This window comes from Bombina bombina, chromosome 4 (genome assembly GCF_027579735.1).
Source record: "Bombina bombina isolate aBomBom1 chromosome 4, aBomBom1.pri, whole genome shotgun sequence".
Taxonomy (NCBI): domain Eukaryota; kingdom Metazoa; phylum Chordata; class Amphibia; order Anura; family Bombinatoridae; genus Bombina; species Bombina bombina.
Window position 1 is genome coordinate 777,308,472 of NC_069502.1, and position 21,476 is coordinate 777,329,947.

The window sequence follows — 21,476 nt, forward strand, 5'->3', positions numbered from 1 at the left end:
TAGTGTGGGTGCTTAGTGACAGGCTAGCAAGAAAGCTGTAAAAAAGCCGAAGAGCAGCGAGATCGGATGAGTGATAACTCTCACAGTCCCCTGCTCATCGCCCCGTACTTGGTGCGCGGCTTTTTGACAGCTTTTTTGATAACTTAGGCGAATTTTTGCAGGTCCGCGGCGGCGATGTTAGGCGAACTTAGGCGGGCGTATTGGGCCGGCGAAGGCAGGAAAAGTAGACACGTTGATAACTAGGCCCCACTGAGTGAGTGGCTTAAAGGTACATTCCACTTCCCCACATAGTTGTAACTTACTAAAGTGGTGATACATCATACCATTAGGTTTTGCAAACTTCCATTTTTTGTACCATATTTGTATGGGTCTATATATTGTTATTAATAATTAACTTCTAACTCTTGGACGTCCAGAGTACTCCCTCATCCACACGTTACTCTGAATATATTATTGTAAACATTATACATCTAATCCTCATATGATCTCGGAACTTAAGCAGGGTAAGGACTGGTCAGTACTTGGATGGGAGACCACCTGGGAACACCAAGTGCGGTAGGCTTTTTTTTCATTTTTAAAGCAGTGAAGCATGCGTTATATTTACTGATAGTAGCAATATTCATAGAAACAACTGTAGCTTTCAATTACTAAAAATTAGATGTCCATTGTATTAAAGATAATTATCTTTTGTAAAGACAGACAGGCAGAAAGAGGGGCAGGAAACTCTTTATCTATGTATACTTTTTGTCATGGGTCAGCAAGTGATTCTGGGCCTGTACTGGCACTATTTATTCATTTATTTATATATTTGCCATCTAAATTTTAACCCCGTATTAACTCTTCAATTTTTTACAAACTGTGAATGACAGCATGAGCAAGAACAAAAAGCATTGGGAAGAAGCACTAAGTGTCTACCACCACACTGCCTTGAATGCACCCAATCCCATCTGATCTTGGAAGTTAAGCAGGGCAAGGTCTGGTCAGTACCTGGATGGGAGACCGCCTGGGAACACCAGGTGTGGTAGGCTTTTTTGTTTTATTTTTAAAGCAGTGAAGCATGCGTCATATTTACTGCTAGTAGCAATATTCATTGAAACAACTGTAGCTTGCAATTACTAAAAATTAGATGTCCATTGTATTAAAGATAATTATCTTTTGTAAAGACAGACAGGCAGGCAGAAAGAGGGACAGGAAACTCTTTATCTATGTATACTTTTTGTCATGGGTCAGCAAGTGATTCTGGGCCTGTACTGGCACTATTTATTAATTTATTTATATATTTGCCATCTAAATTTTAACCCGTTTAAACTCTTCCATTTTTTACAGACTGTGAAAGGCAGCATGAGCAAGAACAAAAAGCGTTGGGAAGAAGCACTAAGTGTCTACCACCACACTGCCTTGAATGCACCAAATCCCATCTGATCTTGGAAGTTAAGCAGGGCAAGGTCTGGTCAGTACCTGGATGGGAGACCGCCTGGGAACACCAGGTGTGGTAGGCATTTTTTGTTTTATTTTTAAAGCAGTGAAGCATGCGTCATATTTACTGCTAGTAGCAATATTCATTGAAACAACTGTAGCTTGCAATTACTAAAAATTTGATGTCCATTGTATTAAAGATAATTATCTTTTGTAAAGACAGACAGGCAGGCAGAAAGAGGGGCAGGAAACTCTTTATCTATGTATACTTTTTGTCATGGGTCAGCAAGTGATTCTGGGCCTGTACTGGCACTATTTATTAATTTATTTATATATTTGCCATCTAAATTTTAACCCCAAATTAACTCTTCAATTTTTTACAGACTGTGAATGACAGCATGAGCAAGAACAAAAATCGTTGTGAAGAATTGCTAAGTGTCTACCGCCACACTTCCTTGAATGCACCTGATCTTGGAAGTTAAGCAGGGCAAGGCCTGGTCAGTACCTGGGTGGGAGATCACCTGGGAACACCAGGTGCGGTAGGCTTTTTTTTCATTTTTAAAGCAGTGAAGCATGCGTCATATTTACTGATAGTAGCAATATTAATTGATACAACTGTAGCTTGCAATTACTAAAAATTAGATGTCCATTGTATTAAAGATAATTATCTTTTTTAAAGACAGACAGGCAGGCAGGCAGAAAGAGGGACAGGAAACTCTTTATCTATGTATACTTTTTGTCATGGGTCAGCAAGTGATTCTGGGCCTCTACTGGCACTACTTATTAATTTATTTATATATTTGCCATCTAAATTCTAACCCCGTTTCAACTCTTCAATTTTTTACAGACTGTGAAAGGCAGGATGAGCAAGAACAAAAAGCGTTGGGAAGAAGTGCTAAGTGTCTACCGCCACACTGCCTTAAATGTACCCGGTCCCATCTGATCTCGGAACTTAAGCAGGGTAAGGCCTGGTCAGTACTTGGATGGGAGACCACCTGGAAACACCAAGTGCGGTAGGCATTTTTTTCATTTTTAAAGCAGTGAAGCATGCATCAAATTTACTGCTAGTAGCAATATTCATTGAAACAACTGTAGCTTGCAATTACTAAAAATTAGATGTCCATTGTATTAAAGATAATTATCTTTTGTAAAGACAGACAGGCAGAAAGAGGGGCAGGAAAATCTTTATCTATGTATACTTTTTGTCATGGGTCAGCAAGTGATTCTGGGCCTGTACTGGCACTATTTATTAATTTATTTATATATTTGCCATCTAAATTTTAACCCCGTATTAACTCTTCAATTTTTTACAAACTGTGCATGAGCAAGAACAAAAAGCGTTGGGAAGAAGCACCAAGTGTCTACCACCACACTGCCTTGAATGCACCCAATCCCATCTGATCTTGGAAGTTAAGCAGGGCAAGGTCTGGTCAGTACCTGGATGGGAGACCGCCTGGGAACACCAGGTGTGGTAGGCTTTTTTTGTTTTATTTTTAAAGCAGTGAAGCATGCGTCATATTTACTGCTAGTAGCAATATTCATTGAAACAACTGTAGCTTGCAATTACTAAAAATTAGATGTCCATTGTATTAAAGATAATTATCTTGTGTAAAGACAGACAGGCAGGCAGAAAGAGGGGCAGGAAACTCTTTATCTATGTATACTTTTTGTCATGGGTCAGCAAGTGATTCTGGGCCTGTACTGGCACTATTTATTAATTTATTTATATATTTGCCATCTAAATTTTAACCCCGTATTAATTCTTCAATTTTTTACAAACTGTGAATGACAGCATGAGCAAGAACAAAAAGCGTTGGGAAGAAGCACTAAGTGTCTAACGCCACACTGCCTTGAATGCACCTGATCCCATCTGATCTTGGAAGTTAAGCAGGGCAAGGCCTGGTCAGTACCTGGATGGGAGATCACCTGGGAGCACCAGGTGCGGTAGGCTTTTTTTTTTTCATTTTTAAAGCAGTGAAGCATGCGTCATATTTACTGATAGTAGCAATATTAATTGATACAACTGTAGCTTGCAATTACTAAAAATTAGATGTCCATTGTATTAAAGATAATTATCTTTTGTAAAGACAGACAGGCAGGCAGACAGGCAGGCAGAAAGAGGGACAGGAAACTCTTTATCTATGTATACTTTTTGTCATGGGTCAGCAAGTGATTCTGGGCCTCTACTGGCACTATTTATTAATTTATTTATATATTTGCCATCTAAATTTTAACCCTGTTTCAACTCTTCAATTTTTTACAAACTGTGAATGACAGCTTGAGCAAGAACAAAAAGCGTTGGGAAGAAATGCTAAGTGTCTACTGACACACTGCCTTGAATGCACCTGACCCTGTCTGATCTCGGAAGTTAAGCAGGGCCAGGGCTGGTCAGTACCTGGATGGGAGACCGCCTGGGAACACCAGGTGCGGTAGGCTTTTTTTTCATTTTAAAAGCAGTGAAGCATGCGTTATATTTACTGATAGTAGCAATATTCATAGAAACAACTGTAGCTTGCAATAACTAAAAATTAGATGTCCATTGTATTAAAGATAATTATATTTTGTAAAGACAGGCAGGCAGAAAGAGGGGCAGGAAACTCTTTATCTATGTATACTTTTTGTCATGGGTCAGCAAGTGATTCTGGGACTGTACTGGCACTATTTATTAATTTATTTATATATTTGCCATCTAAATTTTAACCCCGTATTAACTCTTCAATTTTTTACAAACTGTGAATGACAGCATGAGCAAGAACAAAAAGCGTTGGGAAGAAGCACTAAGTGTCTACCGCCACACTGCCGTGAATGCACCCGATCCCGTCTGATCTCGGAAGTTAATCAGGACCAGGCCTGGTCAGTTCCTGGATGGGAGACTGCCTGGGAACACCAGGTGCGGTAGGCTTTTTTTGTTTTATTTTTAAAGCAGTGAAGCATGCGTCATATTTACTGCTAGTAGCAATATTCATTGAAACAACTGTAGCTTGCAATTACTAAAAATTAGATGTCCATTGTATTAAAGATAATTATCTTTTGTAAAGACAGACAGGCAGGCAGAAAGAGGGGCAGGAAACTCTTTATCTATGTATACTTTTTGTCATGGGCCAAGCAAGTGATTCTGGGCCTCTACTGGCACTATTTATTAATTTATTTATATATTTGCCATCTAAATTTTAACCCCGTTTTAACTCTTCAATTGTTTACAGACTGTGAATGACAGCATGAGCAAGAACAAAAAGCGTTGGGAAGAAGCGCTAAGTGTCTACTGCCACACTGCCTTGAATGCACCAGATCCCGTCTGATCTCGGAAGTTAAGCATGGCCAGGCCTGGTCAGTACCTGGATGGGAGGCCGCCTGGGAACACCAGGTGCGGTAGTCTATTTTTTCATTTTTAAAGCAGTGAAGCATGTTTCATATTTACTGATAGTAGCAGAATTCATAGAAACAACTGTAGCTTGCAATTACTAAAAATTAGATGTCCATTGTATAAAAGATAATAATCTTTTGTAAAGACAGACAGGCAGGCAGGCAGAAAGAGAGGCAGGAAACTCTTTATCTATGTATACTTTTTGACATGGGTCAGCAAGTGATTCTGGGCCTGTACTGGCACTATTTATTAATTTATTTATATATTTACCATTTAAATTTTAACCCCGTTTTAACTCTTCAATTTTTTACAAACTGTGAATGACAGCATGAGCAAGAACAAAAAGTGTTTGAAAGAAGAGCTAAGTGTCTACTGCCACACTGCCTTGAATGCACCCGATCCCGTCTGATCTCGGAAGTTAAGCAGAGCAAGGCCTGGTAAGTACCTGGATGGGAGACCACCTGGGAACACCAGGTGCGGTAGGCTTTTTTTTTCATTTTTAAAGCAGTGAAGCATGCGTCATATTTACTGATAGTAGCAAAATTCATAGAAACAACTGTAGCTTGCAATTACTTAAAATTAGATGTCCATTGTATTAAAGATAATTATCTTTTGTAAAGACAGACAGGCAGAAAGAGGGGCAGGAAACTCTTTATCTATGTATACTTTTTGTCATGGGTCAGCAAGTGATTCTGGGCCTGTACTGGCATTATTTATTAATTTATTTATATATTTGCCATCTAAATTTTAACCCCATTTCAACTCTTCAATTTTTTACAAACTGTGAATGACAGCTTGAGCAAGAACAAAAAGCGTTGGGAAGAAGTGCTAATGTCTACCGCCACACTGCCTTGAATGCACCCCATCCCATCTGATCTCGGAAGTGAAGCAGGGCAAGACCTAGTCAGTACCTGGATGGAAGACCACCTGGGAACTCCAGGTGCGGTAGGCTTTTTTTTTTAATTTTTAAAGCAGTGAAGCATGCGTCATATTTACTGATAGTAGCAATATTCATTGAAACAACTGTAGCTTGCAATTACTAAAAATTAGATGTCCATTGTATTAAAGATAATTATCTTTTGTAAAGACAGACAGGCAGGCAGACAGGCAGAAAGAGGGGCAGGAAAATCTTTATCTATGTATACTTTTTGTCATGGGTCAGCAAGTGATTCTGGGCCTGTACTGGCACTATTTATTAATTTATTTATATATTTGCCATCTAAATTTTAACCCCGTTTCAACTCTTCAATTTTTTACAAACTGTGAATGACAGCTTGAGCAAGAACAAAAAGCGTTAGGAAGAAGTGCTAATGTCTACTGACACACTGCCTTGAATGCACCTGACACTGTCTGATCTCGGAAGTTATGCAGGGTCAGGCCTGGTCAGTACCTGGATGGGAGACCGCCTGGGAACACGAGGTGCGGTAGGCTTTTTTTTCATTTTTAAAGCAGTGAAGCATGCTTCATATTTACTGATAGTAGCAATATTCATAGAAACAACTGTAGCTTGCAATAACTAAAAATTAGATGTCCATTGTATTAAAGATAATTATCTTTTGTAAAGACAGACAGGCAGGCAGAAAGAGGGGCAGGAAACTCTTTATCTATGTATACTTTTTGTCTTGGGTCAGCAAGTGATTCTGGGCATGTACTGGCACTATTTATTAATTTATTTATATATTTGCCATCTAAATTTTAACCCCATTTCAACTCTTCAATTTTTTACAGACTGTGAATGACAGCATGAGCAAGAACAAAAAGTTTTTGGAAGAAGCGCTAAGTGTCTACTGCCACACTGCCTTGAATGCACCTGATCCCATCTGATCTTGGAAGTTAAGCAGGGCCAGGCCTGGTCAGTACCTGGATGGGAGACCGCCTGGGAACATCAGGTGCGGTAGTCTTTTTTTTTCATTTTTAAAGCAGTGAAGCATGCTTCATATTTACTGATAGTAGCAAAATTCATAGAAACAACTGTAGCTTCCAATTACTAAAAATTAGATGTCCAATGTATTAAAGATAATTATCTTTTGTAAAGACAGACAGGCAGGCAGGCAGAAAGAGGGGCAGGAAACTCTTTATCTATGTATACTTTTTGTCATGGGTCAGCAAGTGATTCTGGGCATGTACTGGCACTATTTATTAATTTATTTATATATTTGCCATCTAAATTTTAACCCCATTTCAACTCTTGAATTTTTTACAGACTGTGAATGACAGCATGAGCAAGAACAAAAAGCGTTGGGAAGAAGCGCTAAGTGCCTACCGCCACACTGCCGTGAATGCACCCGATCCCGTCTGATCTCAGAAGTTAAGCAGGGCCAGGCCTGGTCAGTACCTGAATGGGAGACCGCCTGGGAACACCAGGTGCGGTAGGCTTTTTTTTTTTTCATTTTTAAAGCAGTGAAGCATGCGTTATATTTACTGATAGTAGCAATATTCATAGAAACAACTGTAGCTTTCAATTACTAAAAATTAGATGTCCATTGTATTAAAGATAATTATCTTTTGTAAAGACAGGCAGGCAGGCAGAAAGAGGGGCAGGAAACTCTTTATCTATGTATACTTTTTTCATGGGTCAGCAAGTGATTCTGGGCCTGTACTGGCACTATTTATTAATTTATTTATATATTTGCCATCTAAATTTTAACCCCGTTTTAACTCTTCAATTTTTTACAGATTGTGAATGACAGCATGAGCAAGAACAAAAAGCATTGGGAAGAAGCGCTAAGTGTCTACCTCCACACTGCCTTGAATGCACCCGATACCGTCTGATCTCGGAAGTTAAGCTGGGCAAGGCCTGGTCAGTACCTGGATGTGAGACCGCCTGGGAACACAAGGTGCGGTAGGCTTTTTTTTTTCATTTTTAAAGCAGTGAAGCATGCGTCATATTTACTGCTAGTAGCAATATTCATTGAAACAACTGTAGCTTGCAATTACTAAAAATTAGATGTCCATTGTATTAAAGATATTTATCTTTTGTAAAGACAAACAGGCAGGCAGAAAGAGGGGCAGGAAACTCTTTATCTATGTATACTTTTTGTCATGGGTCAGCAAGTGATTCTGGGCCTGTACTGGCACTATTTATTAATTTATTTATATATTTGCCATCTAAATTTTAACCCCGTTTCAACTATTCAATTTTTTACAGACTGTGAATGACAGCATGAGCAAGAACAAAAATCGTTGGGAAGAAGTGCTAAGTGTCTACCGCCACACTGCCTTGAATGCATCTGATCTCAGAAGTTAAGCAGGGCAAGGCCTGGTCATTATCTGGATGGGAGACCACCTGGCAACACCAGGTGCGGTAGGCTTTTTTTTTCATTTTTAAAGCAGTGAAGCATGCGTCATATTTACTAATAGTAGCAATATTCATTGATACAACTGTAGCTTGCAATTACTAAAAATTAGATGTCCATTGTATTAAAGATAATTATCTTTTGTAAAGACAGACAGACAGGCAGACAGAAAGAAGGACAGGAAACTCTTTATCTATGTATACTTTTTGTCATGGGTCTGCAAGTGATTCTGGGCCTGTACTGGTACTATTTATTAATTTATTTATATATTTGCCATCTAAATTTTAACCCCGTTTTAACTCTTCAATTCTTTACAGTCTGTGAATGACAGCATGAGCAAGAACAAAAAGTGTTGGGAAGAAGCACTAAGTGTCTACTGCCACACTGCCTTGAATGCACCCGATCCCGTCTGATCTTGGAAGTTAAGCAGGGCCAGGCCTGGTCAGTACCCGGATGAGAGACCGCCTGGGAACACCAGGTGCGGTAGTCTTTTTTTTATTATTAAAGCAGTGAAGCATGCGTCATATTTACTGATAGTAGCAAAATTCATAGAAACAACTGTAGCTTGCAATTACTAAAAATTAGATGTCCATTGTATTAAAGATAGTTATCTTTTGTAAAGACAGACAGACAGGCAGGCAGAAAGAGGGACAGGAAACTCTTTATTTATGTATACTTTTTGTCATGGGTCAGCAAGTGATTCTGGGCCTGTACTGGCACTATTTATTAATTTATTTATATATTTGCCATCTAAATTTTAACCCCGTTTCAAATCTTCAATTTTTTACAGACTGTGAATGACAGCATGAGCAAGAACAAAAATCATTGGGAAGAAGTGCTAAGTGTCTACCGCCACACTGCCTTGAATGCATCTGATCTCAGAAGTTAAGCAGGGCAAGGCCTGGTCAGTACCTGGATGGGAGACCATCTGGGAACACCAGGTGCGGTATGCTTTTTTTTTCATTTTTAAAGCAGTGAAGCATGCTTCATATTTACTGATAGTAGCAATATTCATTGATACAACTGTAGCTTGCAATTACTAAAAATTAGATGTCCATTGTATTAAAGATAATTATCTTTTGTAAAGACGGACAGGCAGGCAGAAAGAGGGACAGAAAACTCTTTATTTATGTATACTTTTTGTCATGGGTCAGCAAGTGATCCTGGGCCTGTACTTGCACTATTTATTAATTTATTTATATATTTGCCATCTAAGTTTTAACCCCATTTTAACTCTTCAATTCTTTACAGACTGTGAATGACAGCATGAGCAAGTACAAAAAGCGTTGGGAAGAAGCGCTAAGTATCTACCGCCACACTGCCTTGAATGCACCTGATCCCGTCTGATCTCGGAAGTTAAGCAGGGCCAGGCCTGGTCAGTACCTGGATGGGAGACGGCCTGGGAACACCAGGTGTGGTAGGCTTTTTTTTCATTTTTAAAGCAGTGAAGCATGCGTCATATTTACTGATAGTAGCAATATTCATTGAAACAACTGTAGCTTGCAATTACTAAAAATTAGATGTCCATTGTATTAAAGATAATTATCTTTTGTAAAGACAGACAGGCAGAAAGAGGGGCAGGAAACTCTTTATCTATGTATACTTTTTGTCATGGGTCAGCAAGTGATTCTGGGCCTGTACTGGCATTATTTATTAATTTATTTATATATTTGCCATCTAAATTTTAACCCCGTTTCAACTCTTCAATTTTTTACAGACTGTGAATGACAGCATGAGCAAGAACAAAAAGCATTGGGAAGAAGTGCTAATTGTCTACTGCCACACTGCCTTGAATGCACATGATACCGTCTGATCTCAGAAGTTAAGCAGGGCAAGGCCTGGTCATTATCTTGATGGGAGACCACCTGGCAACACCAGGTGTGGTAGGCTTTTTTTTTCATTTTTAAAGCAGTGAAGCATGCGTCATATTTACTAATAGTAGCAATATTAATTGATACAACTGTAGCTTGCAATTACTAAAAATTAGATGTCCATTGTATTAAAGATAATTATCTTTTGTAAAGACAGACAGACAGGCAGACAGAAAGAAGGACAGGAAACTCTTTTTCTATGTATACTTTTTGTCATGGGTCTGCAAGTGATTCTGGGCCTGTACTGGCACTATTTATTAATTTATTTATATATTTGCCATCTAAATTTTAACCCCGTTTTAACTCTTCAATTCTTTACAGTCTGTGAATGACAGCATGAGCAAGAACAAAAAGTGTTGGGAAGAAGCGCTAAGTGTCTACTGCCACACTACCTTGAATGCACCCGATCCCGTCTGATCTTGGAAGTTAAGCAGGGCCAGGCCTGGTCAGTACCCGGATGAGAGACCGCCTGGGAACACCAGGTGCGGTAGTCTTTTTTTTATTATTAAAGCAGTGAAGCATGCGTCATATTTACTGATAGTAGCAAAATTCATAGAAACAACTGTAGCTTGCAATTACTAAAAATTAGATCTCCATTGTATTAAAGATAGTTATCTTCTGTAAAGACAGACAGACAGGCAGGCAGAAAGAGGGACAGGAAACTCTTTATTTATGTATACTTTTTGTCATGGGTCAGCAAGTGATTCTGGGCCTGTACTGGCACTATTTATTAATTTATTTATATATTTGCCATCTAAATTTTAACCCCGTTTCAACTCTTCAATTTTTTACAGACTGTGAATGACAGCATGAGCAAGAACAAAAATCATTGGGAAGAAGTGCTAAGTGTCTACCGCCACACTGCCTTGAATGCATCTGATCTCAGAAGTTAAGCAGGGCAAGGCCTGGTCAGTACCTGGATGGGAGACCATCTGGGAACACCAGGTGCGGTAGGCTTTTTTTTTCATTTTTAAAGCAGTGAAGCATGCGTCATATTTACTGATAGTAGCAATATTCATTGATACAACTGTAGCTTGCAATTACTAAAAATTAGATGTCCATTGTATTAAAGATAATTATCTTTTGTAAAGACAGACAGGCAGGCAGAAAGAGGGACAGAAAACTCTTTATTTATGTATACTTTTTGTCATGGGTCAGCAAGTGATCCTGGGCCTGTACTTGCACTATTTATTAATTTATTTATATATTTGCCATCTAAGTTTTAACCCCATTTTAACTCTTCAATTCTTTACAGACTGTGAATGACAGCATGAGCAAGTACAAAAAGCGTTGGGAAGAAGCGCTAAGTATCTACCGCCACACTGCCTTGAATGCACCTGATCCCGTCTGATCTCGGAAGTTAAGCAGGGCAAGGCCTGGTCAGTACCTGGATGGGAGACGGCCTGGGAACACCAGGTGTGGTAGGCTTTTTTTTCATTTTTAAAGCAGTGAAGCATGCGTCATATTTACTGATAGTAGCAATATTCATTGAAACAACTGTAGCTTGCAATTACTAAAAATTAGATGTCCATTGTATTAAAGATAATTATCTTTTGTAAAGACAGACAGGCAGAAAGAGGGGCAGGAAACTCTTTATCTATGTATACTTTTTGTCATGGGTCAGCAAGTGATTCTGGGCCTCTACTGGCACTATTTATTAATTTATTTATATATTTGCCATCTAAATTTTAACCCCGTTTCAACTCTTCAAGTTTTTTACAGACTGTGAAAGGCAGCATGAGCAAGAACAAAAAGCGTTGGGAAGAAGTGCTAAGTGTCTACCGCCACACTGCCTTAAATTTACCCGGTCCCATCTGATCTCGGAACTTAAGCAGGGTAAGGCCTGGTCAGTACTTGGATGGGAGACCACCTGGGAACACCAAGTGCGGTAGGCTTTTTTTTCATTTTTAAAGCAGTGAAGCATGCGTCATATTTACTGCTAGTAGCAATATTCATTGAAACAACTGTAGCTTGCAATTACTAAAAATGAGATGTCCATTGTATTAAAGATAATTATCTTTTGTAAAGACAGACAGGCAGGCAGAAAGAGGGGCAGGAAAATCTTTATCTATGTATACTTTTTGTCATGGGTCAGCAAGTGATTCTGGGCCTGTACTGGCACTATTTATTAATTTATTTTTATATTTGCCATCTAAATTTTAACCCCGTTTCAACTCTTCAATTTTTTACAGACTTTGAATGACAGCTTGAGCAAGAACAAAAAGCGTTGATAAAAAGTGCTAAGAGTCTACTGCCACACTGCCTTGAATGCACCAGATCCTGCCTGATCTCGGAAGTTAAGCAGGGCCAGGCCTGGTCAGTACCTGGATGGGAGACCACCTGGGAACACCAGGTGCGGTAGGCTTTTTTTTCATTTTTAAAGCAGTGAGGCATGCGTTATATTTACTTGTAAGAATTTACTCTTAAATAACCAAAGGATCTTATGTTAAAAACCATTCACGTCTAAAAATTAATATATAAATATATTAATAATCGGCCCTGTACAAACGAATTTCATATACCGTACTGTATATCTATTTAAACCCTACAGAAACAGACAACCATACTAGCTTCAACTATTTAAACCATCACACATTTATTAAAGAACAGATAAATAACAAAATTACATGTTATTGTTTACAAGGTTAAACACATAAAAACAATTTAACAGAGAAATAATATATAAATGAATATTACCCCGTTTGTTTCTTGTGGGAGTCCTGGTTACAGCTTGTATCGTTGGTGTTTCCCTTCCAAAGATGAACTCTAGCTCATTCTCCTTTCTCCTAACTTTTATACCCTTTAAGAATGCTGACCATATACTTTTGGCTCTATTCCAAATAAGGTGCTCTACACTATTGTAAGCTCTTGCTACCCACAGCAATCTTCTCTACCCATAAATGATCTTAACTCTTGGTATACGTAAACTGTCTACCTCAGCATTGCTCCATGCCTGATGTTTAAAATAGTAAGAAGAACATATTAACCTCTTTATAACTGTAATAATACAATCTCTCTATAACTACAGTAATACTACATTTATACACATTAAAATCTTACAGTCCACCCCTTTGCTAGGCCTTATAGTGTAACGGTAAGGTTTAGCACATTACTCTATAAACTATTCTCTTTATACAAAATTAACATAAACAAAATAATTATACATTTAACAATAATTAACATTTTTAAAGTAAAATCATACAATCGGATGTTGTAACGTTCTTTTGTTCCCAAAATAATGTCATTGTCCTTGATTTTTATATTTTGCAAAAATAAACCTAAAAATAGATATTTCTTTGCCACATCTAACTCATTCTGTATAACATTGTAACATTAGACTGGCACCTTTGTCTAATGCCATGTTAATACATGCAGGATCTTAATGTTTATTTCGATGTTGTTGATTATCCTCATCATCTTTCAAAATATAGTTCAGTTACATACATTGACTTTGATACCACAATCACGATTTCCATTTAAAGTTGTCTTAGTCAAACCCAAAGTACCCATGCAGTCCTCTGAAAATGTAAAAAGAATTTCGTCCAGCAAAACCCTTCATAACCCTCCATAATCAGCCATAACAACATTAGGACATGGATTTTCCCAACTTGAAGATAGGTTGTCATCTTTTTGGTATTTCTTCAGATTCTTTCTAAGAAAAATCAAATGCAGTATCTGTTAATTCATATATTTTTAAAATTGTTTAATAATACCATTTAAAATAGTGTTTTGTTTTCTTATTCATTATTTCAAAGAAATAAAACAATAAGATTATCTTTATCCAAAACACAAAAAGAACAATTCATTTTAGGAACAAATGAGCGACTTTTTTAGACATAAAATCTCATTATCATTACTAAAACTATTACATTATATTTCAAAAGGTCTAACATTTTGTCAAAATATGTTTTTATTTGAGCTTTACTCCTTACAATATTTTGAGCTACCAACATATTTACATTGTCAATATGCTGTGATACTCATTTTCTTCATAAAAAGAAAGAAAATTATCAGGTAAGCATAATTTATGTTTTTATCCAAATTTTTATTATTGCCCCTTGTAAATTTGATATAGCAATTGAAAGTAAAGTCCTTCCAAATGTTTTATTCAATCTACAAGTTATTAATTGATATGGCGTGACACCTGTAGTAGAATGTAGGATAGATCTTATGGTCATTGAACATAAAGGTAACATGTTTACCATGTTGAAAGTTTAATACTACAAATTTTAGTTTACAATTGTTTATAGTATTTATTATCCCTTTCTACTGCTCCTGATGATTACAGTCTATAAGCAATATATAATGTATGCTTAATTCCCAATGATTAATTAATTAACTTGAAATATTTTCCCACTAAATGCAGGCTCATTATTACTTTCTACTACAAATGGCATTCCCATCTAGAGAAAAGCTCAAATAAATAACCTATGCAACTATAAAAACTACTTGATTTGTTTTTGGAAAAACCTCAATCCATTTTGTGAATACATCTATTACCACTAAACTATACATGTATTCTTCTAGTATTCTAGGTCAAAACCAACAAAACAAAATAATATCTATTTATATTTGTAACCAAGGTTTGTCATGGGAAAAGTAAAGACCTTAATAATTATTGATTCATATTGACTGAAGAATTAAACTGCAGATAATGCAAATTTCTAGAACATATTGGAAAAAAACAAAAAATATTATCTTTCATTGGTGGCCACCATTACAAATTTTTCTGTATTTTTGTCACATGTTCTATCTGCAGAATAATGTCCACCTATAGGAAGCAAATTATATTTTTGAAAATTAATCTACATATTCTTAAAGGGAAAATAAACTTTCATGTTTAAAATAGGGCATGTAATTTTAAACAACTTTCCAATTCACTTGTATCACCAGTTTTGCTTTGTTCTTTTGGTGTTCTTAGTTGAAAGCTAAATCTAGGAGTTTATATGCAAATTTCTTAGACCTTGAAGACCACCTCTAATCTAAATGCATTTTTATAGTTTTTCACCACTAGAGGGCATTAATTCACGTGTTTCATATAGATAATATTGAACTCATGCACATGAATTTACAATGGAGACAGCTCTGATTGGCTAAACTAGAAAAGTCTATCAAAAGAACTGAATAAGGGGGCAGTCTTCTGAGGCTTAGATACAAATTAATTACAGAGGTAAACTTGTATAATTAAAACTATGTTGGTTATGCAAAACTGAAAAATTGGTAATTAAGAGATTATCTATCTTTTAAAACAACAAAAATTCTGGTGTTCACTGTCCCTTTAAGGAATACAACAACTGGAAATACAAACAACATATTTTACTTATTTAAGCACATTAAAGTTCCATTTTCTTCATATTTTATAAATTTGTCATTTGCCCATGATACTGGCAGTGATAAAGGTTTCCCTGCTAAATGCCTTTATTTTAACATTACATATGAAATATAAGAATTTTGCAATGACACCAAATTTGCTTTATTTTTATTTTATCTTTTTAATTTTATTTTTCTAATGTAATTGCAGAAATCTCAGGTTCCTCATGGAACTCCCATAATTTTACTTGTTTTGCAGCCTTTTTAGCACAAGCATCAACTAAGTTATTTTGTTCATTATGTTCATCACTTTTAGTGTGAGCTTTTTACTTTAATTATTGCATATGGCAATTTACATTCATTTAGCAAATATCAAATATACTTAAACAGATTTGTATGTACCAATGGCTTTTCATCACATGACTTAAAACCATTATATACATACAAAGGAAGCATTGTCAGTGTATTAACCACATATGCACTATTATTATAAATGTCAATAGCCATATCTGCTTAGTGTTCCAATGTACAACAAACATTAGCCAATTTAGCATATTGAGAATAATGTATCTCACATAAATGCATATCTATTTTATCAGGTAAAATTATTGAAAAACCTGTATATGCTTTACCATCCTTATGATAAAAAGAACCATCACAGTAAACATCTGTACTTTGCATCAAAATATATAAACTTGAAATGAGAGGAAAAAGAGAACACAAAAAAGTGACTATGTTGTTCCATTTATTATAATGTCTATATTTCTTTTCATTAGCATCAGCACCCACTTTTAAAATCTTGCAGATGAAATTATACTGTTTCCTAGTTTCACAATTAAGTTCCAAGGAAAATGTGAACTTTGCAATAACACTTTTTTAAATCATGTTAAAAATGTTCTTATGTCCAGAATACTGACAACAACTGTTCCTCACACAGGAATACTTTTCTTCAGATATTTCTAAAGGTCGTGATGCATAGGTCACTGGTCTCAGTTTTCCAAACTTCTCTTTATATAGCACTGTAGATAAAGTCTTTTTTTTTTCTTTTTTTTTTTTTTTAAAGTAGCAACTGGGGTCTGTGGAAGCAACACCATCGTATTGATTACATCCTTTTTTAAGTTCTCAAACGTTTTCTTTCTTTAGCAAGTCATACAAGGGTCCAGCCAAATCTTTAAACTTTGGAATAAAGTTTCTTTGGTATTGGAACAATCCCAAAATGATCTTAAAACAGTCTTTGACACAGGTATGTTTAGTCTTTTTATGACATCCACTTTTGTTGATCTGGAGTCTTTCTTTCAGATGATATTGTCACTCTTGTAAAGTTCACTGTTGTCTGTAAAAATTGGCATTTCTTTATATTCACTTTTAGTCCAGCATTTGCCAATAATTTCAACAATTCTGTAAACAATTTAAAATGTTCTTTTTCTGTTTCTGTAGTACATACCAAATCATCAACATATTGCATAATTGCTAATAGTCTTGACAATCTTGATAGAATAGTAGCCATCTTTTTATGGAAAATTGTTGCTGAATTGTTCAGGATCATAGGAAGACATAAACATAATGTGATCTTCTTTCCACTTGAAGACAAACTTGTATTGTGACTTTGGGTGCAGAGATACAAACCAATAACTGTTTGCTTTATCAAGGCTTAAATAAAACTTTGTATTTGGAAGAATAAAGGAAAAAAATAGTAGTAACCTCTCTGACATTTTGATGCCTAGGCAGATGTCACTGGATGTAATTTACCTTAATCAATTGTTAAACGCCAATTTCCATCAGGTTTCTGTACAAACTAAATATTAATATTAGTAACAGATTTATATTTTCTCAATACACCTTGTTCAAGTAAATAATATATTATTTGCTGTACATATGGCTCACTTTCCTTAATAATAATAATAATAATAATAATAATAATCATAATTATATGGATATTGCTTTTATAGCTAAATGTACATTTCCTGTGATAAAACTCCTCCTCTTGCAATTTCCCAAATCATATTTATGTTTAGCAAATGCATGTGCAAACTGCTGCAAAATATTTGTAACCTTAGCATTTGTATGTACAAGTAAACTTAACTTGTCATGTTTCTTTAGACTATAAACATAATGTTTATCATCTGTATTAAACTATATTTTACCATCAGACAAATTAATTAAATATTCTTCTAATTCAAAATACCATTATTAATTAAATTCATATCATTTTTAGCTTTATAACATCTTTATATGAACCTTGAAAAACTTGCAACACAATTTGTTTTCCCCCCTACGAACAATGGATTAGATTGAGGTTTTGTGAGGTATAAATAATGAATATAGGTACACCAGTATTTATTAAAAATGCATTCCATCATGAGCCCCCATTCACGACTCCTTTAAAAACTGGGCAACTATATACATTACGTCTGAACCTCACTTCAGACAAGATTTGGAGGCAATTATCCCTTTTTACCCATTTTCAGAACTGGTAATTTTATTTGTAATTTGAATCAATTTAACTCTTTCCAGTTCCTTTTTTAGATTTTCCAATTTGTATCTAGTTTCAAATTGTTCAGCAGATGTTGCTACAACAGTATTATGTCTTTGTACAAATTTGGCATTAATATGTCTCCATTTTTTACAAAGATAATACTTCAATTTTACCAATATTTTCTTGTTAGAATTGATTTTAGTACATTCTCTGTTATCTGGGAATGGCTTTCCAACTGCAGACATTCTCTGTTTTTTTCCCTTGTTAGTTTCATTACACAACTCTGCTCTTTTTAGACATTCAATTATTTTGTTAAAAGTGTTACTTGAAAACACAGTCAAACCAACCAATTTTCTAATTTCTGGATTAATGTGGTTTAGTAACCCACGTTTATACATTTCATTGTTATGATCTGCCTCAGTATTTTCAGGCAAAGTTAGTTTATAAATTTCAAGCAGTCTATCAGCAAATCCTTGCACTGATTCATTCTTTCTCTGCTTGCAATTTCCATATGATGAATGAGCATCCATTTCATCAATTCCTAATGTTTTTAGTAACTCATGCACTAACTGCTGTTTAACTCTTGGTCTAAGAAAAACATCTGAAGGCATGCTTGCTTTTAATGCATCATCCATACTTGTTACAATTATATCAAATATATCATTTGTTTGCAATTCTTTGTGTATTCTTTCAAATTGTGATAACTTAATCATAACATATAAGGTATCGTCGCCTAATTTAAACTGTCCTAGTTCCTTACTTAATGTAGCAATTTCTGTGCTAGACAAAAGCTGGTTAATTTCAGTACGTGAAATGATCTCTCCCTCTTCATCCAACTGTTCCTTAACTAGAATTGGTGCCATCTTTACATTCTCCACATTCTTTTTGTCACTCACACTTCAACACACTCTGACTCTACAAAATTAACTGGTATTTTGCATGCAGCGATAAATGCATTTCTTTGACCCAGTTTTATTTGTAAATCATTAATAATTTCATGACATTTAGAATGATCCTCAGGTACACACACTTGCCCTGACTGTTTTAAAACTTGTATTGCTCCATGAGCATCAAGTAACATTTGTTGTAAAGACCCATTCTCTGCACACAATTCTCTATTTGTCAACAAAGCTTCTCTAGTTTCTTGACTAAAAGAAACAGCTGAAGTATTTGCTAGAGTTAAAGATTCATTCCGACATTTCACCTCAGTTAACTGTCTTGGTAAATCCTGCAATTCTCCAGTTACTTTAGAATAATTTTCTGCTATTTTGTATGCACCAAACATTAATGCTTTCTTTCCCTCAGACTTGGAAAATATCTTATTGTCAATAGATTTATTAACATACTCTTGTACATTAGACCATGGATTAAAAACTCCTTCAATACAGTTTAAAAAAAAATTTCATTCTGCTTTTTAACTGAAGCGATTTTTCCCAAAAACAGCTCCATAACCTTTTAACCTTGTGAATGTTACAAACAACTACTCATCTAAAGTATGCTAGCTAATTCTTCAGCACAAGTAATCTATCTCTCTTTAACAAAACCTAAAAATAAAGTTATCTGTTGTGAACACAAATCTTAACAATTCTCCTACCTGCTACCGCCAAAATGTAAGAATTTACTCTTAAATAACCAAAGGATCTTATGTTAAAAACCATTCACGTCTAAAAATTAATATATAAATATATTAATAATCGGCCCTGTACAAACGAATTTCATATACCATACTGTATATCTATTTAAACCCTCCAGAAACAGACAACCATACTACCTTTAACTATTTAAACCATCACACATTTATTAAAGAACAGATAAATAACAAAATTACATATTATTGTTTACAAGGTTAAACACATAAAAACAATTTAACAGAGAAATAATACATAAATGAATATTACCCCGTTTGTTTCTTGTGGGAGTCCTGGTTACAGCTTGTATCGTTGGTGTTTCCCTTCCAAAGATGAACTCTAGCTCATTCTCCTTTCTCCTAACTTTTATACCCTTTAAGAATGCTGACCATATACTTTTGGCTCTATTCCAAATAAGGTGCTCTACACTATTGTAAGCTCTTGCTACCCACAGCAATCTTCTCTACCCATATATGATCTTAACTCTTGGTATACGTAAACTGTCTACCTCAGCATTGCTCCATGCCTGATGTTTAAAATAGTAAGAAGAACATATTAACCTCTTTATAACTGTAATAATACCATCTCTCTATAACTACAGTAATACTACATTTATACACATTAAAATCTTACATACTGATAGTAGCAATATTCACAGAAACAACTGTAGCTTGCAATAACTAAAAATTAGATGTCCATTGTATTAAAGATAATTATCTTTTGTAAAGACAGACAGACAGGCAGGCAGGCAGAAAGAGGTGCAGGAAACTCTATATCTATGTATACTTTTTGTCATGGGTCAGCAAGTGATTCTGGGCCTGTACTGGCACTATTTATTAATTTATTTATATATTTACCATCTAAATTTTAACCCCCGTTTCAACTTTTCAATTTTTTACAGACTGTGAATGACAGCATGAGCAAGAACAAAAAGCGTTGGGAAGAAGCCCTAAGTGTCTACCACCACACTGAATGCACCCGATCCCGTCTGATCTTGGAAGTTAAGCAGGGCCAGGCCTGGTCAGTACCTGGATGGGAGACCACCTAGCAACACCAGGTGCGGTAGGCTTTTTTTTTTTCATTTTTAAAGCAGTGAAGCATGTGTCATATTTACTGATAGTAGCAATATTCATTGATACAACTGTAGCTTGAAATTACTAAAAATTAGATGTCCATTGTATTAAAGATAATTATCTTTTGTAAAGACAGACAGGCAGGCAGGCAGAAAGACGGACAGGAAACTCTTTATTTATGTATACTTTTTGTCATGGGTCAGCAAGTGATCCTGGGCCTGTACTGGCACTATTTATTAATTTATTTATATATTTGCCATCTAATTTTTAACCCCGTTTTAACTCTTCAATTCTTTACAGACTGTGAATGACAGCATGAGCAAGAACAAAAAGCGTTGGGAAGAAGTGCTAAGTGTCTACAATCACACTGCCTTGAATACACCCGATCCCGTCTGATCTTGGAAGTTAAGCATGGCAAGGCCTGGTCAGTACCTGGATGGGAGACGGCCTGGGAACACCAGGTGCGGTAGGCTTTTTTTTTCATTTTTAAAGCAGTGAAGCATGCGTCATATTTACTGATAGTAGCAATATTCATTGAAACAACTGTAGCTTGCAATTACTAAAAATTAGATGTCCATTGTATTAAAGATAATTATCTTTTGTAAAGACAGACAGGCAGAAAGAGGGGCAGGAAACTCTTTATCTATGTATACTTTTTGTCATGGGTCAGCAAGTGATTCTGGGCCTGTACTGGCAGTCTGGCACTATTTATTAATTTATTTATATATTTGCCATCTAAATTTTAACCCCATTTCAACTCTTCAATTTTTTACAGACTGTGAATGACAGGATGAGCAAGAACAAAAACCGTTGGTTAGAAGCGCTAAGTGTCTTATGACACACTGCCTTGAATGCACCTGATCCCGTCTGATCTCGAAAGTTAAGCAGGGCCAGGACTGGTCAGTACCTGGATGGGAGATCGCCTGGAAACACTAGGTGCGGTAGGCTTTTTTTTTTTCATTTTTAAAGCTGTGAAGCATGCGTCATATTTACTGATAGTAGCAATATTTATAGAAACAACTGTAGCTTGCAATTACTAAAA

The 21,476-nt window shown here is 35.7% G+C and overlaps 9 non-coding genes and 18 pseudogenes across 9 annotated transcripts; all 27 read left to right on the forward strand.

The window, feature by feature from the left end:
- The first annotated feature begins 909 nt into the window (after nt 1–909).
- LOC128658483 (5S ribosomal RNA) lies at nt 910–1,028 on the forward strand. Its single transcript, XR_008402176.1, has one exon. It is a non-coding gene; the product is annotated as a 5S ribosomal RNA (ribosomal RNA).
- Nucleotides 1,029–1,380: 352 nt separating this feature from the next.
- Nucleotides 1,381–1,499, forward strand: LOC128658594 (5S ribosomal RNA). Its single transcript, XR_008402266.1, has one exon. It is a non-coding gene; the product is annotated as a 5S ribosomal RNA (ribosomal RNA).
- Nucleotides 1,500–1,853: 354 nt separating this feature from the next.
- On the forward strand, nt 1,854–1,962 carry LOC128658418 (uncharacterized; annotated as a pseudogene).
- A 355-nt stretch (nt 1,963–2,317) lies between these two features.
- Nucleotides 2,318–2,436, forward strand: LOC128658345 (uncharacterized; annotated as a pseudogene).
- Nucleotides 2,437–2,775: 339 nt separating this feature from the next.
- LOC128658484 (5S ribosomal RNA) lies at nt 2,776–2,894 on the forward strand. The gene has a single exon (XR_008402177.1). It is a non-coding gene; the product is annotated as a 5S ribosomal RNA (ribosomal RNA).
- A 354-nt stretch (nt 2,895–3,248) lies between these two features.
- Nucleotides 3,249–3,367, forward strand: LOC128658317 (uncharacterized; annotated as a pseudogene).
- A 366-nt stretch (nt 3,368–3,733) lies between these two features.
- Nucleotides 3,734–3,852, forward strand: LOC128658381 (uncharacterized; annotated as a pseudogene).
- A 347-nt stretch (nt 3,853–4,199) lies between these two features.
- On the forward strand, nt 4,200–4,318 carry LOC128658346 (uncharacterized; annotated as a pseudogene).
- Nucleotides 4,319–4,673: 355 nt separating this feature from the next.
- LOC128658300 (5S ribosomal RNA) lies at nt 4,674–4,792 on the forward strand. The gene has a single exon (XR_008402145.1). It is a non-coding gene; the product is annotated as a 5S ribosomal RNA (ribosomal RNA).
- A 355-nt stretch (nt 4,793–5,147) lies between these two features.
- On the forward strand, nt 5,148–5,266 carry LOC128658480 (5S ribosomal RNA). Its single transcript, XR_008402174.1, has one exon. It is a non-coding gene; the product is annotated as a 5S ribosomal RNA (ribosomal RNA).
- A 347-nt stretch (nt 5,267–5,613) lies between these two features.
- On the forward strand, nt 5,614–5,732 carry LOC128658342 (uncharacterized; annotated as a pseudogene).
- Nucleotides 5,733–6,092: 360 nt separating this feature from the next.
- On the forward strand, nt 6,093–6,211 carry LOC128658450 (uncharacterized; annotated as a pseudogene).
- A 351-nt stretch (nt 6,212–6,562) lies between these two features.
- LOC128658583 (5S ribosomal RNA) lies at nt 6,563–6,681 on the forward strand. Its single transcript, XR_008402257.1, has one exon. It is a non-coding gene; the product is annotated as a 5S ribosomal RNA (ribosomal RNA).
- A 356-nt stretch (nt 6,682–7,037) lies between these two features.
- On the forward strand, nt 7,038–7,156 carry LOC128658494 (5S ribosomal RNA). The gene has a single exon (XR_008402187.1). It is a non-coding gene; the product is annotated as a 5S ribosomal RNA (ribosomal RNA).
- A 354-nt stretch (nt 7,157–7,510) lies between these two features.
- Nucleotides 7,511–7,629, forward strand: LOC128658400 (uncharacterized; annotated as a pseudogene).
- A 353-nt stretch (nt 7,630–7,982) lies between these two features.
- Nucleotides 7,983–8,091, forward strand: LOC128658441 (uncharacterized; annotated as a pseudogene).
- Nucleotides 8,092–8,447: 356 nt separating this feature from the next.
- On the forward strand, nt 8,448–8,566 carry LOC128658309 (5S ribosomal RNA). The gene has a single exon (XR_008402154.1). It is a non-coding gene; the product is annotated as a 5S ribosomal RNA (ribosomal RNA).
- Nucleotides 8,567–8,920: 354 nt separating this feature from the next.
- LOC128658399 (uncharacterized) lies at nt 8,921–9,029 on the forward strand (annotated as a pseudogene).
- A 352-nt stretch (nt 9,030–9,381) lies between these two features.
- LOC128658312 (uncharacterized) lies at nt 9,382–9,500 on the forward strand (annotated as a pseudogene).
- Nucleotides 9,501–9,847: 347 nt separating this feature from the next.
- On the forward strand, nt 9,848–9,966 carry LOC128658402 (uncharacterized; annotated as a pseudogene).
- Nucleotides 9,967–10,322: 356 nt separating this feature from the next.
- Nucleotides 10,323–10,441, forward strand: LOC128658307 (5S ribosomal RNA). Its single transcript, XR_008402152.1, has one exon. It is a non-coding gene; the product is annotated as a 5S ribosomal RNA (ribosomal RNA).
- Nucleotides 10,442–10,795: 354 nt separating this feature from the next.
- On the forward strand, nt 10,796–10,904 carry LOC128658377 (uncharacterized; annotated as a pseudogene).
- A 352-nt stretch (nt 10,905–11,256) lies between these two features.
- On the forward strand, nt 11,257–11,375 carry LOC128658310 (uncharacterized; annotated as a pseudogene).
- A 348-nt stretch (nt 11,376–11,723) lies between these two features.
- On the forward strand, nt 11,724–11,842 carry LOC128658325 (uncharacterized; annotated as a pseudogene).
- Nucleotides 11,843–12,193: 351 nt separating this feature from the next.
- On the forward strand, nt 12,194–12,312 carry LOC128658315 (uncharacterized; annotated as a pseudogene).
- Nucleotides 12,313–20,316: 8,004 nt separating this feature from the next.
- On the forward strand, nt 20,317–20,430 carry LOC128658452 (uncharacterized; annotated as a pseudogene).
- Nucleotides 20,431–20,788: 358 nt separating this feature from the next.
- Nucleotides 20,789–20,907, forward strand: LOC128658349 (uncharacterized; annotated as a pseudogene).
- The last annotated feature ends 569 nt before the right edge of the window (nt 20,908–21,476 follow it).